Raw genomic sequence first — 18,471 nt, forward strand, 5'->3', positions numbered from 1 at the left:
GACTCAAGGAGAAGCGAGGACAAGGGGGTCGTAATAGGGTTTAAGCCTCTGGACGTGCACTGTCTCGCGTCCGCGACGCCTCAAGTCAGTAGACGGCGTTAGCGGCTCAACGACGTAGTTGACTGACGTCGTCTGTTGTACGACGCGGCAGGGACCGTGGTATTGAGCGAGGAGTTTAGAAGATAGCCCACTACGCCCAGGGGTGCTTGAAGGTATCCAAAGCCAGACTAGTGAGTCCGGCTGGTAGGTGCAGGGAGGTCGGTCATCATCGCGACGGAATTTTTGGAGACTCTGGTCTTCCGCCGTGAATGAATGAGCCAGCTGACGGCGTTCCTCGGCATACTTGAAAGCTTCAGACAGAGGCGTGCCATCTGATGGGTCAGGCCTGTAGGGGAGAATGGTGTCGAGCGTACAGGTATAGGTTCACGGGCATAGACGAGGAAGAATGGAGAAAATCCCGTTGCGGCCTGTGAAGCGGTGTTATAGGTGTACGTAACATATGGCAAAACGAGGTTCCAGTTGGTATGATCCGATGTAATGTACATGGATAGCATGTCGCCCAAGGTACGATTGAACCGTTCTGTTATACCGTTGGTTTGCGGATGATTAGCTGTAGTGGTGCAATGGACGGTATGGCACGCGGTCAGAAGGGCGTTAAGAACTTCGGAAAGAAACGCACGCCGTCTGTCACTCAGAACTTCCCGTGGTGCCCCATGACGCAGTATGAAGTGATGCAGGAGGAAGGACGCAACGTCGCGGGCTGTCGCTATTTGCAGTGCCGCAGTTTCTGCATAGCAGGTAAGGTGGCCGACAGCGACAATAATCCAGCGATTGTCAGCTGATGTGCAGGGAAGAGGACCGTAGAGATCGATGCCGACGCGGTCGAATGGTCGGGACGGACAAGGAATGGGCTGTAAAGGACCAGAAGGACGAGGGGCAGGAAGCTTGCGTCGTTGGCACGCTGTGCACGAGCGAATGTACTTTCGTACAAAATTATACATGTCACGCCAATAAAAGCGGGAACCAAGCCTGGCGTAAGTCTTGAAGAGACCGGCATGGGCGCATTGCGGGTCTGAATGGAGAGCGAAGCATACATCTGTGCGCATATGGTGAGGGACGATTAATAACCATTTGCGGCCATCGGAAGCGTAATTTCGACGATAGAGAACACCATCCCGTAACTCAAAATGAGAAGCTTGGCGGCGGATAGCGCGTGAAGGACGTGTTGTTGAAGTGTCAGAAACGCAATCCATAAAGGCGCATTCACACCGAAAGCGGAGCGTCTAAGCGGACAAGCGGATTTTCAAAGCGGCGAGGCGGCGAATGCCCGCGCCTGTTCAGACCAGCCGCGTTGTCTGGCTGTCCGCACCGCCGGGAAGGCGGAGCATCTCGCAATATCTTTAGTAATTTCAGGGACGTGCCGCCATCTCGCGGCACTTTGGGTTTGTACGCGCACTTTCGATATTTTTTTTCGTCGTGGGTTGGCGCGCTCCCGTCCGCTATCTACTTCTGCAAAATGATGAGCTCAGACGAAGAAGACGACATCGTTGGCATTTTACTCGCCACTTGTATAGTGCGCTTTCCGAGATTTGTAACAGCGCAACACAAGGACGAAAGAAAATATAAAGCGACGACACGGCGCCGTGTCGTCGTTTTATACCTCGTTTTGTCCTTGTCTTGTGTTGCGCTGTAACAAACCTTACTATAAATCCCAACCAACTGGCCCAACTTGCCGTTTTGACGCTTCTCAAGAACAGAAGCGAAAAGCCCAGAAAAAGACATTCGTTTACATTCGTTCACCAGCGCTTCCGCCGTTTCGGGTTCTGATTGGCTGCGGCCAAAGCGGCCAACTTGTCCGCGCGGATTTTCCGCAAAGCGGAAAATCCGCGGCCGCTTGGCCGGATCCGCTTGTCCGCTTGTCCGCTCCGCCTTCGGTGTGAACGTGCCTTAAGTGCCGCAATCCAGGGATCTTTGCGTTGCTCCACAGCCACATTGACGTGCACAGGCGACGAAAACGCCGATTCGATGACTGAAATGCCAGTCATGTCACTTGGTGTGGGCGACCGAGAGAGGGCATCCGCGTCGGTGCGTTTATGGCCAGTCCGGTAAATGACGCGTATGTCGAAGAGGACAGCAATAGGGGCTTGTTGGTACGGCATATCTTATTTTGTTATAGCGCAAGCTTGACAAGGACAACAGAAGGGACATCTGACAGATGTGCCTTCTGTTGTCCTTGTCAAGCTTGCGTTATAACAAAATAAGATATGCGTATGTCGAAGTCTTGTAACCATAGAGCCCATCGCGCAAGGCGGCCAGACGGATCTTTTAAAGTCGATAACCAACATAGAGCATGGGGATCTGTAACGATGTCGAAGGGGCGGCCGTACAGGTAGGGTCGGAATTTTCCAAGGGCCCAGATTATAACCAGGCACTCCTTTTCGGTGACGGAGTAGTTGGATTCCGCTTTCGTTAGTGTTCGGCTTGCAGTAGGCTACTACGTATTCATCATGCCCACTTTTTCGCTGTGCAAGCACGGCACCAAGTCCTACGCCGCTGGCGTCTGTGTGGACTTCCGTGGTGGCCGTGGGGTCAAAATGGCGCAGTACGGGAGGCGAAGTGAGCAAACGCCGCATTGTTTCAGAAGCATCATCGCAAGCTGTGGCCCAAGTAGAAAGTCGTGTGTCGCCGCGAAGCAGCTGAGTCAAGGGAGCAATGATAGAAGCGAAATTCCGGATAAAACGACGAAAGTAGGAGCAGAGCCCGATAAAACTCCGAAGTTCTTTCAGGGACGTGGACTTCGGGAATTCGGCGACGGCGCAAAGTTTGGAAGGATCCGGTAGTATGCCATCTTTCGATACGACATGTCCAAGTATTGCAAGCTGCTTGGCTCCAGAGCGACATTTCTTCAAGTTGAGCTGGAGGCCTGCCTCGGTGATGCACTGCTGGACTTGTTCGAGACGGTACAGATGTGCGGGAAAATCTGGAGAAAAGACGACGACATCGTCGAGGTAACATAAGCATGTCTACCACTTTAGCCCACGAAGGAGATTGTCAATCATTCGTTCGAATGTAGCAGGGGCGTTGCAAAACCCAAACGGCATAACGTTGAATTCATATAGGCCGTCTGGGGTCACGAAGGCTGGCTTCGGGCGATCGGCAGGATTCATAGGCACTTGCCAATACCCTGAGCGTAAAGCGAGCGAAGAAAAATACTTTGCGCCTTGCAAACAACCCAGAGCATCGTCGATGCGCGTTAGAGGATAGACGACTCTGCGAGTTGTGTTATTAAGACAGCGGTAGTCGACGCAAAATCTAATTCAGCCATCTTTTTTCTTTACCAGGACTACACATGACGCCCAGGGACTATTACAGGGATGAACCACTCCACGCTCAAGCATTTCGCTTACTTGATTTTCAATAACACGGCGCTCCGCGTGTGATACACGATAAGGTCTCTGGCGCAGTGGTGCGTGAGTGCCGGTGTCGATCTCGTGACGTACATGTACAGTCGATGTACGGCCTAGTGGGGCTTGTTGACAGTCGAACGTAGATTGGTATTTCCGTAGAAGGCTGAGAAGCTGCGAACGCTGTGTAGGGCTCAGGAGGGCATCTACTGAGCTATGGAAGACGTCTTGCGTAGGCTGGGGACAAGGCAAGCTGTAAGGCAACGAGTTCACGTCTGAACAGGTGTCGTCAAGAGGTGCGTCAAAGATGGTCACTGGGTCGGCAGGCTGAAGACGTCCAAGGCACTCTCCACGACGTAAGACGAGGGGCGTGGCCTTAGTGTTGGAAACGAGCGATCGCGTGCAGCCACCGCTGACAGTTAGGACAGCGAAGGGAAGGGAACACCGTCGGCGAACAGAAATGTCCGATGGGACAAACAGGGCAGTGATGTCAGTGGCGAAAGTAGAGCAGGCATTCGCAATCACAGAAGAGTGCGGAGGGATCGTGGTGTCTTCTGTAACGGCCAGTTTGTCACCAAAATCGTCAAAGTCATGTAAACGGGTATCGGGAAGCGGAGAAAATTCAACTTCGGCGTGAGAACAATCAATGATGGCCTGATGATCGAAAAGTAAGTCCCACCCCAAGATGACGTCGTATGAACAGGATGAGAGGACGACGAACTCGACTGTATATGTGTATCCTTGAATGACGATGCGGGCGGTACATGCGACAACAGCGGTAATGCACTGGGAACTTGCTGTCCGGAGTGACAGCGCAGATAAGGGCGTCATTACTTTTCGAAGCTTGCGGCAAAGTCCTTCCGTAACTACTGAAACGGAGGCGCCTGTGTCGACTAATGCTAGTGTGACGACTCCTACAGATACTTCGATTACGTTCGTCGGAAGAGAGCGAGGCTTTGTGTGGTTCGACTGGAACGCAGTTCTCGCCTCTTGAACTGCGGTAGCTAGTTTTCCTGCTCCGATGGGACTGGACGCCGCCGCATGGGGGAAAGTGAGCGGCAACGAGTGGATGGCGAGCGACGATCACGGGCAGAAGGGATGACGTTGGTCGTAGACGGCAAGTGCGAGTCATTTGGTGGCGAGAAGGATGAAGCTGGCAAAGCGTAGGAGCGGACAGGTTGGTCATTACCTTGAAGACATAAGCGACGGCGACAGTGCCGTGTCACGTGACGACGGATTCCACAGAAGAAGCACTCGGGGCGATTGTCGGGTGTACGCCAGGGTCCCGTGCTATCCGGTGATCTGGTGGTGTACACTGGAGGGATTGGACATGGCGGTGTAGCAAACGGTGATGCTGAAAAAGTCGATGGAGGTGGTCGTGCTGCAACCTCGGCGTTGCTGTACTGCGATGCTTCTCAAACTATCGCGATGCATCACGATAGCTGTCTACTCGCGTTATGTTCTGAACAACAAGATATACTAATTTACTTACATGTGAAGGGAAATGCCAGAACCTTTTGGCGCTTCGGTCTTGCACAAAATGCACCAACGTCGTTCCGCGATGTCGTGTCGAACCTTAACTGTACCAAACGAAATTGCCATGCACCCGAAAACACAAATAAAAGAGATTCGAAAGCGGAACTCACACCGTGCTTTATGAATGGATGTGTACACTGTGGTTTACATAAATTGCTTACTTAGCAAGCATTTTCTGTAAGCTTATTATTCACACATCACTTTCATGAAGCCATCAGGTATTGGTTTTTTAATGACAAAGTATAAGGCGACCTACAGTTGTTTTCAGCTCATTTAGTAGTAATTGCGCTGGCCACACTGACAAGTAGCAACAGGGCGGCACCCAAGCAGGTCCCCTCTTTGCCTCCAGCTTTTCCTCTAGAGTTGGTCATATTAACTCTATGCTCTCTAACCCCTCCACTAGCCGACAGGAGTGAGAGGCCCTTACTGATCATTGTCAAGAGGTTGTGTTGCTGTCAAATGGATTAAACGGAAGGGAATTGGGCAATCGCCCCATTTAGTGATCTGCAAGGCATTTTCCAAATTGTTCTGTACTCGTAAATTATGCAGCTTTCTTTAAACCTCGGAAGATTTGCCCGCCTACCTTAACTAAATAGGAAAGCTGATGTATTGCAGTAAGATGATGCGGTTACAACATGGCTTATTCGCTATGCGCCAAAGAAGCCCGGTCCGACGAAATAACTAATTATAAACGCACTACGGAACTAACGTGACCTACAGACAAGCCCCCATTCGATCACTTTTGGCGCCCGACCTTTCCAACACCATTGTTCGCGGACCTACGATTCGTTCTTGAAGAACTCCTAGGAGAGTGTCCCGTTGAAACGACGGCCGCTATAGCCTCCCGTCCAAAGTGAAACGCGCTCGTCAACTCTCGCGTGAGCGCAGCCCCGCGCTAAGGCGGTGTGTCGCTTGCGCGCCCGCCTTTATTCAGCCGTCATCCCGCCGCTCTACATGCGTACAAAAGAGAGGCCCCCCTTCGATAGCGTGACCTTGATCCGCGGCAGGGATCGCCCCTGCGAGGGTTACGCCGCCGCCATGCGCTGCACTTACGCGGGCCATTGTCTGTCGCTTGCCCCGCGGTCGGCGTTGGCACCCTTTCGCCGCGATGCCTGGCGCGCCCGCTGCATCAGATGACGACCCACCCCCGCGCTCTACGATGTGCGCGATCCTTGGGTACGCACTCTAGGCGGTGAAGGCCGACATACCTTGCTGCTCGCCTGTGAAAGCTGTCGCCAAAGCTGGCACCCAAACAGCAGGGGCGTAGCCAGGGAGAGGGGGGGGGGACTTATGTGGCTTCAGCCCCCTCCCCCCCCCCGAAAGTTTTTCGTACTGTCATGCGCCGCCGACCAAAACAACCCCCGGCGGCGGTAATCATGCTCGATTTTGTCTAGAATGTCCTTTTCACGCTCGAAAAGACATTTTAGCGCGAACATTGAGCAATCGGGCTGGGTTTCGCGGCAACGGCCATGCACAGGGAGTCACATATCGTAACGCCAAGGAGCTCCATCCGAGCACAAAGTTTCAGAGGCGTTTGGATGGCGAGCGAGCCCTTCGCGGAGGCCGCCGAATCTATAAGGAGCGCTTGGATTTAAATTCTGAAACTTTATGTGTATAAAGTTTTCATAAAATTTTGATGCGAGAGGTGTATTGAGATTTCCAAAGTAGTGCTTTAGATTTTCAATCTATGTGGGTTTCTATGTGGGATTCAAACTATGTTGGTCTAAATTTGGGGCGCTATCGCGTAAAACTATTCCAAACATTTCTATTCCAATTCAGCAATCAGCCCTCCACGATTGGTCAAGTACTTCTTTCGCGACGTCACGAAAAGCGCGATAGCTCCCCATCTGATATGACGTGTACACAATGATTATGCATGATTTGACCGAACAAAAGAAAAATTGTTATTTCTAATTTGACGCCTTTTCGCCATTATCACTCGGCTACTGGTCAAAAGTTTTCGGGCTGCACCCACTTCACCTGTCTCTCACGCGACGTCACAAAACCGCAAAAACTCCCCGCGTCAAAGTGACGTGTACGCGTTAAAGGTGCATTAATGAGCCGAAAAGAAAAACTGAATTTTCTTCTGGATAGCCGCAGGCTGCCCCGTTCCGAAAGGAATAAAATATGGCTGCCGCCGATCGCTCAGGCATTGGACTCCCACCTACCGGAGCGCACGGGTTTATTTGCGTGTAATAAAGGTCTTAGCGTATCTGTGTGACGTTTTCGAGAACTTTTGGCACGTTTAAGTCATCGTTCTGCCTACTATTCTTTGCTAAGGATCCGTTTTAACGTCATTATTAGGCTTCCGTTGCATGCCGCCGCTATTGTCGACGAGCCACCGCAAGCTAAGTAATGGAGAGAGACCAATTGCAGACGCCCGGCACCACCCTCTTCATCTGGTTATCAATTTTCAGTGCAGTGGCTCGGCCCCATCGAATCCCTCTCCATTTGAGCGTGCTGCTCGCCTGTTGTGAGCCAATTAGATAAGACAAGCTGCTCATTGTAGGCAATATTACTCGTTTTTCAAATAAACAAAAGTGACATCCTATGAACGAGGGGAGCGTTTGATTGGTCTGTTCAGACAACCCTGTGGTTGACCGCGCGATGCTTGCGCAGAAGGTTACGCAAATTTGACGTCAGGAGATTGGAATAAAAACAAACTGGAATACTTTTACCTTATAAGGCCCTCGTTATAAACATTTGACGCCAAAGGTGCATTGACTTTTCTAAGGTCGTACATTGGACCATGCAACACGACAAGCCAAATCAACACACTATCAGACAAGTTGACAAAGCACGCGACGAGGTCCGATGAGACGAAGCGTTGTGGTGGTTCATTTGTGCCGTCATGTCATAGAATAGAATATCAACATTACTTTTCATCTGCGCCAAAGCATCCATGTCAAGACACTAAAGCCTGCAAAGGTAACTACGTTCTTACTTATTTTTCTACTTGGACTTTTATTCGCGAGGATACACTGAGCCTCTTCAATTTTCTTTTTTTTTTGTTCTCGCGACGCGCGGGCTGCCAATGTCACCAAGAGCGCATGCATTTTTATCATGTTACCCCGACCACCACCAACATGTTTATTTGCCTTGTTTGGCGCATCATATAGAGTGCCCTTTTCTTAGATACGTATATTTATTGGAGACTTATACGTATATTTAAATATCTTGTTGAAAAGTTTTTTGTATACGTGCAGTGAACTTTGTTTCCAGAGACTTTTCTGCCCTTTATCAAGCTGTATCTTCGCATTTGTATATTCCATTGTATCTTCGCATTTCTAATGTACAAAGGCGAGTAAAATGATAGTGAGCTAACCCACCCTGCGCAATAATGGCTTGGTTCATTACCTGCAAGGCATGCACGTGGCACAGAGGCATCTCTTATTTACAAAAGTGGCACACAGGTGTGAGGATCAGGGTTCTTTAATGCTCTCATACACTGGGTTGAACATGGTTGTGGGACATAATGTACACTCCAAAAGTTGAACAGCGTGGTGTCGTGGGATTTTTGACAGATGAAGATGTTTTCGAAAAAGAAATTAGTCCCCATATGGCTGCAGTGTACTTTGAAGATTGCATTTCATTGGCCACTGTAAATCGTTGCAGCAAACGGTTCAAAGAAGGACGTGAAAGTATGAAAAGACGATCCAAGAACAGGCCTAAGCCTTCGTGCAACCACCCCCAACACAATTACAAAGCCTGGCTAGACAAGAATGGAGGTTAAGCATCGATGAATTGGCAGTGCGTATAAACGTTAGTCACGGTTCGGGTCACACCTTAATTCATGAACATTTCGGTTATCGACTCTCGTGTGCGCAATGGATGCCCAAGATTTTGAACCGCCGCCAGAAGACGGAGAGGTTCGGCGCTCTTGACTCATCCAATGCAGTATCACGATGAGGGTGAGGACTTTTTGTCTGCAGTTGTGACCGCGGACGAATAATGGTGTCACTGCTACGAGCCTGAAACACGACGGCAAAGCTTACAGTGGAAAAATTCGAATTCATCGCCACCAAGAAAAGCAAATGTCGTCATTTCTGCCGCAAAGGAGATGTTGACTTTTTTTCGATCGTCAGGGGCCATTGTTGATCGAATTTGCTAAACCTAGAGAGGCTATTAATCGTTTCAGATATTGTGAAACGTTGGATCGGCTGCTTGTCGCAATCAAGAACAAACGACTTGGGAAATTGAGGAATGGAGTCATCTTGCTCCACGACAATGCCCATCCCCACGTCGCTGATGTGGTTAATGCAAAACCGGCAAAGTGCAAGTGGGAAACGCTTCAATATCCACCATACATCCCAGACCTGTCGCCTTGCAACTTCCACATTTTGGAGCAGTTGAAGAAAACACCTTAGGGGAATTAAATTGGTGTCAGACGATGACGTGAAAAAGTCAGTTACAGACTTTTTTTGAAATAGCAGCCCAACGAGTTATATCAGACGAGAATCACGCAACTCGTTAGTCAGCGGGACAAGTGTCTAAATGCTCATGGAGACTACTGTTGAATAAAGTACCCCGTTTGTCATATATTTGCATTGGCTCACTTTCATTTGACTCGTCCTCGCATATTTTGCAGAACTTCTGCTTTTTATATATGCTCTCTGTTGCGGCTACAATTTCGGAGCAATTACTCGCAATACACGACCTCTGGCAGCTGCTTTTGCGCAATACAGTCTAGCAAAGGACAGCGTCAGTGAGATTTTTCCCTGGTCGCTGCATACGTACAAAAATGAAAACAAGGTTCGTGAATGACAGAGAGAGAGAGATGCAAATGAGAGAAAGGCAGGGAGGCTAACAAAGTTGTTTTAAAATATTTGTCCTCAACTTGTTCATTTCATGGCCTTTACATTTTTCGTATCAGCGCCATGAACTGCTTTGCTTGTTTCAAACTGATATAGTTCCAAACTTCGTGGGATATTTGCTTTACTTCTTAAATATACAGAAAACATAGAAGAATTTATATCAGCTATTTCGGGCACAATTTTTGAGACTTAAGGGTATATTCTTATATGAAAAAAATCATATTTTACTTGTCTTGACAGGGCGTAGCGTTCAAGAATTCTTTTGCAGTATCTTTGGCAATGGCAACGCAGTTAGTATTAATGCTTAATGTATTCGATCCCTCGATGATTTCTATAAAGAGGAGGCAGAGCTGCAAAGTGAGCCCCCCCCCCCCCCCGTACGAAATTTCTGGCTGCGCCACTGCCAAACAGGCGAATGCCGCACGAGTGTGCTTCCATATGCAAGTGGCAACGATGAGCGCTGTGAGCAAGCAGTGGGCACGCTTATATCAGCTACTTCCCTGCTAGCTGTGCTTCACATCGCGAGCGCCGATTTCTTTCCTGGTCTTCCCTTGTTTTTCTTCCCTGGTGCAGAAAAATGAGACAGAAAATTAAGTACGCTGCCTCGGCATAATGCCAGCGCCGAAGCTAGTCCAGCTACTTTAGTTCAACTACTAAACGCGTGGTAAAGGGGGCTGCAACATGAAACGTTCGCTTTCGAAGCGTGGCTGCGGGACGTCCAAAGCGCTATACTCTCGGTCAAGTGGCGTAGGCAGAATTTTTTTCAAGGGGGGTGGGCTATCACGCACTTCAACGGTGCAGAGAGGGCGAAGGAGGTGAGGATGGGCTGGGCAGGCCACATAATACCACAGAAATTTTGGAGGGGACGGGGGGGGGCAGGACAAGTCCCTGGTTCCCCCCCCCCCAGCTAAGCTGCTGCTCGCGGTCATCGTGTGAACGCTGCTTGTGCCAGTTTTTGGGCAGGTGACACCTCGCATGTTTAGTAAGAGAGTGAATGCGTACTTCCAGTCGTCCTGCCCATAGGACTAGCAGCTTATCAAAGTCTAATACCAGTGGCAGCTGTTTTCTTCTCGATGACAGAACTTGCGCCACTGGGCATGTTTCCAAATAGACAAGTTACGACACTGTGGGTGTGCAACTTGGCATGTGCCATTCAGCAGTTGTCCGAATAGACGAGTAGAACAAGCGGCAAGAAGTGAAGTAATCGCCAAGAGAAGCAGAGTGCGGAGAAAAAACTAAAGGGAACAAGATTAAACCAAAGTTTGCATTGAACGAGGACCATTGAGCAACAGAGCAGTGAAGTCGGCAACAGAAGCAGCCAACTGTGAAGAAGGAACTTAAATGAACGAAATGCAACCACAGCGTTCGTTGGGAGGGAAACACTGAGCTACATATACAAGGCAAGAATGAACAATGAAGACATTTATGTAAACATCAGAGGAAACTCGGCTCATGAATTGCCATGGATTCCCACAAAGATTTCTTTCCGCATTATAAGGTCGACAAGCTTACACTAAAGGAGGTATCTAAATAGATAGGAGATATATATCACTTACCGCAGGCACATGTCGGATATTGCAAACGAGGCCACAACGGAAACCAAATATAGTCTTCTCTCTCCAGCTGTTTAATCGAACGTCGCCCCATTTGCGTTCAGGAGCGCGCTCCTTTTCTATGTCCCTACTCTCCTTGCTGCATCATTCCATCGTGAAAATCCTATATTGCTGCGATATTGCTTCCTTTCTTTTTATTTTTTTGGAGTCCACGTGTCTTTAAGCAAGCACTACAGCTGTACGCAATATTTTATTCGCAGATCCATGAATCCTAATCAGAGTAAAACATGTGAATGAACCAGAAACCAGGGAACAGACGCTAACCAAAACCAACAGTAAACAGCGCGAGAAAAACGCGGGCGCGAAAATCAACCAGGCGGGACGCGGTGGCTCTTCGTCCCCGTGTGTTTGCTCGCGCCGTTTGCTGTCAGTGTGAATCACTGACCGGCCCTAGTGGCTGCCTCCCTTAGCTACCTCCGTTAACACGAAGGATAAACTACAAGGGGCTAGCCGCTGCGCTTCCAACCAATTTTATTTCCTAAAGGGAAGCTTTAGCTCGGTCACTACTCCGATGCTACCTATTAAAAAGCATGTAAAAAAGCAGGGTTACCTTTCTGAGCTAAAACTTTCATAGATTTTAGGGAAATTTGTTGCACATGATAGAGAAAGTTATAGGGGGTGTTTTGAAGCGGATTCTTGATTTATTGCCTAGATTTTAACAGAAAAATTGCCGAAAATTTATAAGCTTGAAAAAGATTAGAGGCACTAGGTTTACTAATTCGTAACTGTGCGCATAAAACAGATATCGCAGTTTTGTAAACTGCATCTGTTAGAACATTCGAAACGGGCAAGTATGATATATGAATTTTTATAGTATGTGAATTTTGTTACAATGTCTACGAAGGTGTTACGAATGTGCTGCCTTTTTTCATTGCTTAGTTACGGAGCTGTAAACTTGATAGCTTTCTTTTTCTAAATCTTGCAATCTTAAACAACTTTATTAAAAAATCGTGAACTTAAATAACGAATTTGCTTCCAACAGTCAACATATTTTAGCAGTATATTTCAAATCTAAGAAACCTCATCAAATTCGATGCAGAATTTTCTGAGAAAAAACATGTCTCCTTTCCCATGTATTTAGAAAGGAGTTCCCGCGCAAAAGCTTAATTCCACTTAAGGTTCTTCATCACAGGAAGAAGCGCATGTACAGCGCCATTTGGGACAAGGATACAGACAAGGATACAGAAAGCTGTTTTAATAATGCTGACCCGTTGTCAATATAACTACACTGTTTCATATCTTAATTTATTTTTACTTTTTCATGCTGTTGGCCTACCAGCCGGGTTGGTCATGGAGCAGTACTTCCATGATCAATACGACATTACTTGAACCTAAAATATTGCAGCACAACCCGTAATATATACAAGAAAAAGGATCCACACGCAATATAATGCGGTGCTTTTTATAGGAAGGAAGGTAAACAAGAGGTTAAAGGCAGAGAGGTTAATGAGATTAAGTGTCGGGTTGGCTACTCATCACAAGGGGATGGGGCAAGGGCAGAAAAGATAAAACAAGAGTAGATTTTTTTTTTAAGGAACGCATCACTTCGCATATTCTACAGTTATTCAGTGAGTCGCGTTTCCTTTAAAAAACACATCAGCGCTTTTAAAACAGTTCATGCCGACATCGGCTTGGACCAGGGTCCAAGAATTCTGCATTCCGTAGCGGGGCGGTTATCAATCCTGTCGAGCGTGGTGCTGAGGACTTAGTGCATCTAAACGACGACAATCACGCAAAAGATGTGCTATCATCTCTTTGCACCCGCAAACTCCACAATCTGGACTTGTGGCCATTCCGATAAGGTAAGAGTACGCATTCATAAGAGCTACGCTAAGCCATAAGCGACAGATGAGAGTTACCTCCCGTTGTTGTGGTAAGCCATGGGGAAGGCGGAGCTTCAGATCAGGATCCAGGGAACAAAGGCACTGGTGTTTAAAGTCTGCTGAATTCCATTGGGCCAACGTAAGCTCGCGAGCCGGCGAACGGAGCCTTCCCACGGGGTCTGTTCTTGACAACTGGATAGCGACGCAATCGGCACTGGTATGTGAAGATCGAGGTGCTGCGCCTGCTTGCTCCTTTCAAAGGATACCTGATTGACTTGGCAACCACTGGAATACGATGTCACGTGCTTTCTCTAGAGCTCGGTGGTAAATTTCACGTGTGCCTGCGACAAGTCGTTCGTGGGTTCCACGGTGTAATGGAGAGAACAAACTCTGGAGGGTGGCCTTGGAATCACAGATGGGCCATTTCTGGGGCGTTTCATGATCGATCAATTGAATTCCAGCACGCAGAGCTGCAAGTTCTACAGCCTTCGTTAATGTGAAGTGCGATATCCTGAATTTTGTCACTGTAGATATATAGCTGAGACAAATACTGCAGCTGCTGAACTGAAGTGCATGACCGACCCATCGGTGTAAACATGTAAGCGGTCGCTGTAGACCTCATGTAATAGCAATAATGCTGCCTGCTTCAATGTTGCTGACGGCATTTGTGCTGTGAGAAAGAAGATCGGCAGGCTGAAAAGCCCCGTTGCCATCGCGTGGCTCGTACCCAGTTCGCTCTCTGGCTGCGCCCTACCTGCTGGTGCTGCGTTTGTCGCTGCTGCTCTACGACCCGGATAAGCCTGCTTTACAATTGGTGGAGCAGCTGGGTACAACAGGAAATCTGGAACTTCATAACCGGACACTGCAGCCCGTCTTCATTATGCCGGAAGAAGCATCACCGCAACCACAACCCGCTGCGCCGTTGACCACCATGGTCTGCCCTGGCCCTTTGTGTCAACGCGACCCACCCATCTTCAGCGGTACAGAAGACCATGAGGCGGACTGGCTCGCTTGCTACGACCGGTGAGCATCCACAACCACTGGGACGAGACCAAAAAACTGAATTACGTGTCGTTTTATTTGAGCGGTGTCGCCAGCGTGTGGCACTGCAACAACGAACGTCATCTCAGGACGTGGGTGTCCTTCAAAACTGATGTGACCGAGGTATTCGGGCGCCCCGCCGTTCGCAAGCTTCGCGCCGAGCAACGTTTACGTGGTCGTCCGCAACAGAGCGGGGAGATAGTTACCACTTATAGAGAAGATGTTTTCGATCTCTGTAACCGCTTTATGTTCAATGTCTGATGCCGAGAAGATCAGGCATATCTCAAAAGGCATTGAAGACGACGCTATTCCAGATGTTGAAAAATCCGGCAGCAGTCTCTGTCAAAGCTTCGATGAACTAAGCAAACAAAGAGTAGCCACCCACCAACCTCCTCCTCAGGCTACTTCTAATGTCGAGCTTGGCTCTTGCCCGGATAACACTTCACTGCTACTACAGATCAAGGAGTTCGTCCATGAAGAGGTTGCTCGTCAGCTTTCTCTTATACCACTTATGCCCGGCCAGTCGAGTTGTCCATTGGCGCCCGCTCTCCAATATGTGTTCAAGGACCAGGTAGCCGACCAGATTTTGCTTCTTTGTCCAGCAGGCTCCGACTGCTGCTCCCCTAACGTACGCCGAATTCACTACGAGGCCTACGCGGTAGGCCTACGGTTCCCTGCGACCGTATGTCTTCGGGATCTTGTATTTCAACTGGGATCTTGCACTTCCATTCGTCACATACGCATATAACACTACATCTCAAGCATCCCACCCCCAATAACGGATTCTCGCCATTCTTTCTGCTTTACGGCCGCCATCCCTCCAGCACCATCGATACGGTTATCCCGTACTGGCCGGACCCTACTGAATGCTCACCTGTTTCTACGGTCTCTCAGCACACCGAGAAATTCCGAAAACTGGCCCGTTCCATGACGTCTGCTCAACAGTGTCGCCAAAAAAAGCGTCATAACCTCAACTCACCCCCTCACCCCTTCCCCATCGACTCACTCGTGTGGCTTTGAGTGCCGCCTGTTGCTGCTCGTGGCCTTACGAGACTGTCATTTGAGGGATCGCCAGCCGTCTGTGCGCAGGGGCGCGTAAGAGCGGGCGTGAAAGAAAAAATCTGGGGGCTTTTGCTCCTTGAATATATGACTGCCTAGACACTACGGAGGAGGTTTCCTAGCGCGTGTCTTAGCGCGTGGCCTTTGTCCCTAGGCGTGCCGGCATTGCGGGGACGGGTCGAGTTAGTTTATGCTCGGACGCTGGCTGCCGGCGCTATAAAATAGGTGAAGCAGCTGGCACTGACGCCCGATTTGGCGACCGATGTGACGGAGACTGTGTCGCACCTGCGGCGCTCGTGCTACGTCAGCCGTGGGGATCACAGCTTTCTCGCGCCTTACGGCGATGTAACTTGTAAATAACATCACAGATGTTTCTGTGGGAGCAGTAGCGACCACAGTTGAGCCCGGGCCGTATATATTGAAAATCTGGAAGGCAGAGCTCCTTAGCAACTGCGGATGAAGGCCAAACCCCATGTGCGGGATATTGTGCGCGACAGCGACGAGCGACGGCTTCGAGCGAGGGATCGGGCCGTCGCTTGAACCAATCGCTCGGTCTTGTCGCGCGATCGCTCGGTTCTGCAAATCTAGAATTCGGCGCTCGTCGTCCGGAAGTGCTATGAGCGACTAGCCAATAGTAAGCAGCCGGAACGGGATGTACATTAGTGACGTACTACCGGTTTGCGCACGTGCGCGCTTCTCAGTATACAGACGGAACTAGCAAACTACCAAATTTTGATATGTAAACAAAATAAACCTATTGCAAGACCTTCAGATATACTTTATGTTGCTTTGTACAGCCAAACAAATCAACTTAAATAATTATAGCAAGTGCCACGCCAGGTTGGGCGCTAACTCGATCCCCTAATACCGGCAACACTGGAGAGCTGTCGCGCGAAGCGGTCGCTCGCTTGGAGTTTGACGTGGTTTGACTTCTTGGCGACGAGCGAACGCGACAGCCATCTCCGTCGCGTCGCTTGTCACTGTCGCGCAAGGAATTGCTTGCATGGCGGTTATACTTGAACGCAAGTCGATGAAAGGCCTCCGGTGACGATGACTGACTCAGCACCAGCGCCGCAGACGCGACAAAGTCTGTCCGACGTACCTTCAGAGGCAAAGTTGTGACTGGTGTTGCAGAAGTCGCGGGGCACGGTAGTGCTGAACTTAGCATCACAAGTTGGCGGCTGGACGTAATTGTATTTATTCAATCGTGCTATTACTAAATGCAGTAAAGTGTCATTATTTCGCATTATTGGCGGCGCCTCCAGGACACCACAGCGGCAACGTGGACACCAAAGCTAGAACCCGGACTGGTCCATGGGTTGGTGCTCGCCGAGGCCTGCGCGTGCCAGGGGTGTATAAGATCAGCTGTCCGCTATCACGGACAGCCATTTTTTTATGCGAACACCCTCTGGCACGCTTCGTCCTCCGCGGCCCCCACCCACGGGCCGCCCTGCTTCCAGCTTTGATTCCCCCGCTACCAGTTGGGTGCCCTGGAGATCCAGCGCCGCCTGTTTTATTGTAAGCTCAGATGCTCTCCTGAGCCTTCCGTTTGCCGGTTACATGTGCACTCCTGGAGCAGTGCTCGTAAAAAATTCAATCAATCGTCGCGAAGAAAAAAGTAACCCTCGACATATATAACACTAGTCAGAACCTTGCCCCTTCAGACACACAGATCACCAAATTGGGCGTGCCTGCCCACTGCCTCACCACGCGGGCAGCCAGCAGGCTGAGGGTAAACAAACTCCACCGCACTCTGCAATGCCGGCATGTCTAGGGGACAAACACATACAACAAGCGCTAAGAAACCTCCTCCGTAGCGCCTAGGCAGAATCATAAATTCAAAGAGCAAAAGCCCCAGATTTTCTCTCTCGCACCCACTCTTACTCGCGCCTGCGCACGAACGGCTAGTGATCGCTCGAATTAACGTCTGGTCTGGGGTGCTATGCAGGATGCGCCGAGTTTGGCGAAACTCGGGATCTTCACGAACTCTGGCGACACCCCAAGATGAAAGCACAAATGGTACCGAGACACAGTTTATCTTTCGACAAGCCTCCAGTTTCATTGGTTTATCTAGATTCACTCTGGGTGGCTATCATTGCTTGGGCGTTGCCTTCTGGGCGGTCGACAAACTGGGGCTCACGTGATCATACCGTCGGTGCATGGTCGTGCCTTCTTTCACTTGTTTGTCGTTCCACCGAGTGCATTACACGCACAAGCGAGTTATAAAACAAATGCATTTAGTACAATATTATTCGTTACTTTAACGTTGTTTAAAAGCATTTTAACGCTTACAAGATGTACACTGAATGTGCATTCGACTAATTTGTAATTTAGTACGCTTCGCATTATACCACGAGGGAACGCTGTGGTGGCGTCATCACATACATTCATCGGGCGAGCATGGCGGCTAAGCATCGGAGAGGCCCAGTGTAAACAAACTCGTACAGTGCGCGACGTAGTGATCAGGCTCGACGATGACCACTATTTCTTGGATAGTTCTGTTCCTCCGTGAGCAATCTTTCCGTGCACCCCGAAAGAGTGCCAATAGCTTCGGCGATTTTACAGATCGCAACGTTCACCTACTGCTCACGGCACAATCCTGAACAAAACCCTTATCCGGTGCTGCTTCTGTCAGTGCGCCGAGTTCCTCCACTCTGCGTGACTGCGATCGTTACGAATATTGCATAGTGTGTGCAAAAGGAAGACAGCCGATATAGCTACGATGCGACAAGGAGGTGGTGCCGAAGATGGATTTCGCAACCAACACAGTGAAGGAGACATCGACAAGCTGCAGATAAGTATACTTCTACTGTTTCATATTTAGCAGAATAATAGTGCACGGATTAAGTCACTTTCGTAGTAACGAACTGAATGTCCAGTAGTTTAAAAAAGGCATTGAGAACCAACGAGTGTTCGTGCTTTCACATGTACGAGGGCCCGCGAGAATTTGGAAAAGATAAAGGTAACTTCACTAACTTAGTGATATAACAGAAATTCATCAGTGACATTCAGCCCGTAGAATCTATGGAAGAGTATCTTTATAAAGGTGAAATATCAATAGCAGGTACTGATATAAAGCAGGAAACTTATACAAAAATTTCACGGATTGAATAGCACATGGGAGGCATTCCCGAATTGTGATCGCCACGTTACCAATATCCTTGAAAAATGTTTAGAAACA

At 49.1% G+C, this 18,471-nt stretch overlaps 1 long non-coding RNA gene across 1 annotated transcript in view; it reads right to left on the reverse strand.

The window, feature by feature from the left end:
- LOC142591642 (uncharacterized) overlaps positions 1-18,471 on the reverse strand; it is a 78,225-nt gene that overhangs the window by 10,480 nt on the left and 49,274 nt on the right. The gene's annotated exons all lie outside the window — the stretch shown is intronic.

The sequence above is a fragment of the Dermacentor variabilis genome, chromosome 8, assembly GCF_050947875.1.
Source record: "Dermacentor variabilis isolate Ectoservices chromosome 8, ASM5094787v1, whole genome shotgun sequence".
Taxonomy (NCBI): domain Eukaryota; kingdom Metazoa; phylum Arthropoda; class Arachnida; order Ixodida; family Ixodidae; genus Dermacentor; species Dermacentor variabilis.